The sequence below is a fragment of the Fukomys damarensis genome, unplaced genomic scaffold (genome assembly GCF_012274545.1).
Source record: "Fukomys damarensis isolate Sample0158 unplaced genomic scaffold, DMR_v1.0_HiC HiC_scaffold_28, whole genome shotgun sequence".
NCBI lineage: Eukaryota > Metazoa > Chordata > Mammalia > Rodentia > Bathyergidae > Fukomys > Fukomys damarensis.
In genome coordinates, this window is record NW_022900940.1 from 33,640,982 (window position 1) to 33,647,794 (window position 6,813).

Below are 6,813 nucleotides of genomic sequence, written 5' to 3' on the forward strand. Positions count from 1 at the left end.
GAGAGACAGAGAGGAAAAAGAATATATCTTTTTTGACAACAAAAAGCCACAAACATTTTCTGAAATGTGGAACAAAGAGGTTTGTCAAGTAACGATCTTTATTGCTTAGGATCCCAGCACCTGCAAGCATATGTAAAATGTTCAAAGCAACATATGTGAGAGATATATGTAGGTCACTGTTGTGTAGATCCTGGCGCTACTACTGGCCTGGGTATTGACAATGAGGTGCAGACAAGATACCAATTGTATGTGTATTTAGACAGCCAGACAACAGAGATGGACTCTAAACTTTGTTTCTTCTCTACTGAGAGAGGGAGAGAGAGAGAGAGAAGGAAGCAGCCGGGTGGCAGAAGCCTGTGTACACTTGCACAAAACAGGTGGTGTTCTAGTTAGGATGCCATATTTGCTATTTAGGGTTCCTGTGATCTCTGGAAGGATGGGTAAGCTATAGGGTGCGTAGGATGAAGCTACACAAAGCATCCATAGCTCTCCAAGCCTACAGGCTCTGTGCGACCTGGCACTGCACACACCGAGAAGGGTTATCTCAGCAAGCCTGCTACAGCGTCTCTGCGAAATTTGGGTTACCACATTTAGCTGTGGGATTACAGCACATAATACCACAGATAGGAGATAATGCCTCTAGCATGTGGCTGGGGCAGTGTAAGCCTCACAAGAACAGTCATGGTAGCTTTGGGGGTGAGGGGAGACAGAGGTGAGGCAGGACGTGGAATTGAGTACTAGAACGTGGCTTGTGGCATGCCCTCTCCCACACCCCGTCCCCCCAGCCACACGAGAAACCAAAACAAAGCTGTGAAATATCATTCCGTGCCTCCATCCATCTTTCTGAGGCAGACGGCAATAAATCAGAATATATTTTCCTCAACAGGAATCCAACGGCACATAGAAAGGGCAGACTTTTTTTCTCATTTCTTAACTGTCCTTTTGGAGGCTGAAATAATATAATTTGAAGTGTTCTAGCCAAAGATACCACGTGAATTTTTCATAGTGATTCAGTGCTTATTGCTTCTAGTGGCCAGATACTCTGAAGATATTTATGAAACAAGTCGCACCTCTTGGCATCGCAGGCTGTTTCTCCCCATGTTAGTGAGCTCCGCTTCTCACTGTGTTCCCACTCGGTAACCTATGTCTGTGGGCACCAACTCTCCACCAGGATTGCAATTATTACGTACTGCAAACATGAACTGATAAAAAACTAACCTCTGCAACACTCGGGCGAGCCCTGGATCAATCTGAATAATGTTGCACTGCAGCGATACTTCTGCTCGTCCAGCTGTCTCCGAGTTGGTATCACGTTTTCAGTATCTCAGGGTTTCCTTCTGATGTATAGAGATCATTTGAATATCAGATCATAAGTGACATTCACATGTTTCCCAATTTTCTCCTAAGAAACTATTGCTTATTCTAACCTTTGCCCTACCAATGAGTTCAATACAAAGAGACATGTTTTGGAGAATTGTCAGTGTATTACCCTTTTTTAATCTCCCCTCTTCTCAAGTGTAACACTATTTGATCTTGGAAAGTACCACACTGACACTCATGACATGTAGGGACAGAAGTTGTCCAGAACATCTTAAAATGTATTCTGAAGTGCATCTGATATGGTGGTTATTAATGACACCCTCAAATTATTTTCAGATCTTTGCCCTTGGGGCACAAGTTAAGATTACACTTCCTGTCTCCTGTGTTTAGATGAAACCATGAAATTAGTTTGGCACCATTAGTTGTGATCAGGAGTGCAGTGAGTGAGACACCTCTGATCCAGAGCATTCAGCAGTCGAAATTCGGGTGAGACTTCAAAAAAGTATCTGTTTTCCCTCTGGCTCTCTTCTCAGGCTGGCTTTTCCTTCAGGTTTGGTCCTAAGTGGCTGAGGTGAACTCTTGCTGACCCCTCAGGCCATGGTGGACACGGAGCATGCATCAATGAGAGAGAAATCATCACTGAAAAAGGCCAGTAAGACCTGGGAGGCTCTTTGTCATCTGGGTGTAACCTAGCCTCCTCTTTCTGTTGAACTACTTAATTGGGACTGCAATAAATGTGTTTTGCAAAAAAGGATGCAAAGGTAAACAAGTATGGGCAAAACTAGTTTGGGCAAAATTAAATAGATTTGGATCCATTAATGGTTTGTGAGCAATCTGCTTAAAGAAATAAAAATATTCCAAATAGGGTTCTTTCTATTTGAAGACTGTCTCAAAGAACTAGTGTACCAAGGAATGCTCGTTGGCTTCCCACCACCTCATCAGGCTTTGTGCTCAGGGCAGGCTATCAGAAGAGTCCTCCGGCTTCCTGGGTAACACCGGCACAGGGCACAGGGCTGGGGCAGTGTTCCTTTGTTCTTCTTATCCGTCGGCCTGAGGATGTTGGCAGATTTGCCTCTCTTCAACATTAGCTAGTTTCAAAGAAAGTATTCTCTAGAAGGTGACTCTTTTTTTTTTTTTGATAAAGGTAGACTTTGACATTTTTCTGGCTCACTAATTTCTTTTCTTTTTCTCATTAAAAAATACACTTCATTTATGAGAAAAATGTATTACCATACGTGCTACAAATAGAAGCCAACACACCAAAGAAAGTAACTGCTGCTAAAAGCTGCCTAATTGAAATGTAATTCATTAGTTTCTAACAGAATTCTGTCTACTCTCTCCCTCTCCCTCTCTCTCTCTCTCTCTCTCTCTCTCTTTATCTCTCCCTTTACACACACACACACACACACACACACACACACACACACACACACACACACACACAGATTTTTGTCTCCCACCTTTCTGTTCCCTCTCTCTCTCTCTATCTCTCCCTCTACACACACACACACACACACACACACACACACACACACACACACACTTGCATACACATACAGAATTTTGTCCTTACAACCTTTCTGAAAGTTGCTTCTTTATCTGGCAGTGTTTTTGCTACATTTGAGAAACTGAAAAAAAATCTATTGTATTGAAAGCCGAAGACTCACTATGTCAGTAACTTTTTTTTTTCCATGACTATTTTCTAATGTGCAGTGATTGTATGTATAGATACCTATCTAACCAAGCTTTGTGTCTGTTGATGGTATGCTATATTTGGAGAAGGTCATCGGAATTTAATTCTCAAAATGTTACACCTGATGCAAATGGACGCCACTCTATTTCTAGAGATTCTAGTTTCCTTTTTCAAAGTCCTCCTGCGTTTCTGGAGCTAATTTGGTCTGAAAAGTAATCAGTTAGGTGAAAAACCCAGAGTATTTCCAAGCCTAAGGCCGCAGGTAGCTGGGATAAAAGTAAATCCCATTCTGCTAAGAGGAAAAGGAGGAGGGAAACGATGAGTAGAGAAAAATTAAAAAGGAAAAATCTGAAATAAAAAGGAGGAATAAAAGAAGAAAGGGAAAGAAAGATGGAGGAAAAAACAAGAAAAAAAGGAAATTCTGCTCATGGACTCATTTACGTTCCGAATTGACACATGAGCAGCCCAGATCTTATCAGATAATACACACATTTAGAAATTCAGTCTGCACGTGTCTGTGTTCCTGCAGCCCATTCTGCCTAGCTAAAACAACATCTTTTTTTTTCCCCAAAAAATCTGTTTCCTTCTTACATAGTCCAAATGTTAGAATGTGGTTTGAATTCTTTTTTGAACATTAATTTAAACAGTATGGGAATAGATCAGCCCTTATAAGTCTAAATAAAACTTCCTTCAACATATATAATGCGCTGTGCTTATTTGGAGGCTAATGGATTTGGAAAGAAAAAAGTGGGAAAGAGTTAAATACAGAGTAGAGTCAGCTTCTTGGAGGATTTTTTTTTCCTATAAAAATTTAATTGCTGCTTTTTCTTCATTCTAACCTATTTAGCAGAAATTTATAACAAAGCTTTAAACTGATTTTCATATCAGCATTCCAAATGTTCGGATATTTTGACCTGAACAGAAAAATGCAAATAACACAGTGCCACTTAGTGGAAATGGGGGAAAAAAAATCATTGTAGATGAGGAAGAAAATCAACAGGCATCCAAATCGTTGTCTGGAATTATAGATACAAGTCATGTTTGACATTCAGATGCTATGTCTTTTGATGGCTTTCAATCACATTAAACTCCTACTGCCACAATAATAAGTAAATTGTGTCACAATCTATCACAACAAACATTTCCAAAAAGAGCAGAGGAATCCATTCTATGCTGATAGTGTAGAAACATTATGAACTCTATTTGCTCAAGGAGAGAAGTTTTAGTGAATTCTTAAGGTGAAACAGGCTCATAAACTGATACAGCCATATAATTTTGTGTAACTATATAAATTACAATCAGAAATATGTACTGGGATCAACATAGTAACTTTTCTGTCTATGTTAAGGTGGAAGGCACAGAGATGAGCTGCTTAACTCTTCTCTTTCACAGATATTACGGACTTTGACAAAACCATTGTTGAAGCAGGACCTCATCTGTAGAATTTCTAGTGAATCAGAGGCCAAGGACAGCAAAGTAGTCTGCAAATAGAATGCTTTGTTTCCACTGAAGCTCACTCTCTAAAGCAAAGCTTTTAGTAAATATGACTGTGTCGTCTTTGTGGATGAATGTTGTAATGCCTTTGAGTATCTCTCTCTTATCTATTAAATGTTCTAACCAGCTATCTAGCAGCATTTTATTATTCTAATATTTTGCAAAATTCATAGCATATATCAACGAAAGCACTGACTCTATATGTAATTCCAAACAGCCCGTCACATGGCTCTTTCCCTCTCACACTTCCTCCTGTTCTCTGATGGAGTTAGAGCTTATTTCTTTGGCTCTGAAGGGCTCTAAAAGTCTTCTTCTTCCTCAACCTCTCTAATTCCCGTCACGCTTATAAAGATGCTACCTATAGAGGCTAGATTTTATTTTGATAAGCTATACCCTAGCAGACAATCTCAACTCTCACGTACTCACCTACTCAGAGAAGAATGTATTCAAGTCTACATCTCCTGTAGGGCCAACTTGGGATCTTGTCAGGATGGGCGGGACCAAATGCAAATAGTTGCACTAATGGTTTTACTAAAAGTATTTAAGGCATCCCAGACAGCACTTGGGGAGTCAGCAAGGAATTAAAGATGAACAGCATTCACAGCTCTTAATCAGAAGCTCTTTCTATGAGAAAAAAAGAAGAAATTTAAAAAATGTTCCTGCATTACCTACAGTGTTGTTAATGTAACTTTCTATTTACATAATATGTAAAAAGGGCTGTCTGCAAACTGCAGTAATCTATATGGAATGAGGACAAAAGATACTGATTTCTCTAAAACGTTCTTGTTAAGGAATAATCAAGAAGTTAGAACCTCTAATCTTGCAGTCAAAGCAGAAGTTTGGGGACTTTTTTCCTCTCTTTTTTTTCATTTTTGCTCATGTATATATATATTCACATGCACAGACGAGTACAGACAGATTTACAGATATCAAATATATCATATTTAACATTCAGGAACTAAATTAAACTTCAAAGAAAAAGTTAAAGTTCCTGGTGAAAGAAACATTTATTCATTTTTGATACAACCTTAAACACTTTTAGGCATTTTCTCTAAAATGTCTGAAGAAAAGTTAAAGATGTGTGCATATGTGTTCATATATGTAGAGAGAGAGAGAGAGAGGGAGCGGGGAAGGGAGAGGGCACAAGAGCACACAGAGGGGGAGATGGGAAGGGGAGGGCGGAAAGAAAGAAGGGAGAAAAAGAGAGAGAAGATAGATTGCATTCAACTGGGATGGGATGGTTTGGTATAAAATAGACCAGAATGAAAAGGAAAGCAATGCAGAGAGGTAGGGAAAATGAAAAGTTACGAGGAGTGGAAGGAAAATAAAAGGTTCTTTTTTGACTGTGGATCCCTTAACTTTCCATTCTTTAATCGGTATGGGGTATATTTTACCAAAAACACAGCCTCCAGAAGCTCTTGGAGAAAGAAACCGCAGAAGTAGGACTAAGAAAATGGCCAACCGCTTGTTGGTTCTATCTTCAGCTGCTGTCAAGTCACGGGAGACGCTGGTTGATATCAACTGACAAGAGAAAACATATAAAGAAAATTATTTCTAAGACAACAGCAACCCAGCAAGAGAGGAATAAATGAAAATGCAACATCGAGAATGGTAACTAAATGTACCTAGAATGTAACTAAACAGCCCATGAGCACACAATTTGGTTGAGACTGCTTTGTGAACTCTTAATGTCCAAGCCTTCAAGTCTAGCATGATGAATAAAACCAAATGAAAAAGAGAGGGGTGCATGACATTTCAAGTCATCAAAAAGTTTTAGTCTGATAAATGCATACTTAGGAATACAGTTGCTTCACTTGAAGTTCCTCAGATATACCAACTACCCCACTTGATAAATTTTACCATCCAGTACGATGGTGAGTTTTAAAATTTACATTAGTCTGAGATTATTATTCAAGTGTTCCATAGAGAAGTGACAGAGATATAAATTTCCTTATCCAAAGACCCAAGTTTGAATTCTAGATCTTTTGGAGTAGTTGTGTGTCCTTCTTCAACTCTTAAATCACTCTACATTTCCATTTTGTTTCTTTTATGAAATAAGAGTGATCACACAATATAGACCTCCATGGAGATTTCTTAGAGGTCAATAAAATCATATTTGTAAAAAATGTTTGTCAGCTGGGACCAGTACTTTTACAGGGCCATTTTGAGATATCTTTGACTTAGTCTGATAACTAATAGAAGCGTCATGAAAAATTTTTCATTTCAAAATTTTTGGTCTCAGTGAGGCTGTTGGAAAGAATTCTCCTTCCAAAAAGAAGTGGGGCTTCACCTGAAGACCTTCCTCA

General features: G+C 39.1%; 1 long non-coding RNA gene across 1 annotated transcript; it reads right to left on the bottom strand.

Annotated features, from left to right (window-relative positions):
- Positions 1–1,232: 1,232 nt before the first annotated feature.
- LOC104854314 lies at positions 1,233–5,978 on the bottom strand. Its single transcript, XR_778052.1, has 3 exons — positions 5,902–5,978; positions 4,934–5,131; positions 1,233–1,337 (listed from the first exon to the last, which is right to left on the bottom strand). It is a non-coding gene; the product is annotated as an uncharacterized LOC104854314 (long non-coding RNA).
- Between the last annotated feature and the right edge of the window lie 835 nt (positions 5,979–6,813).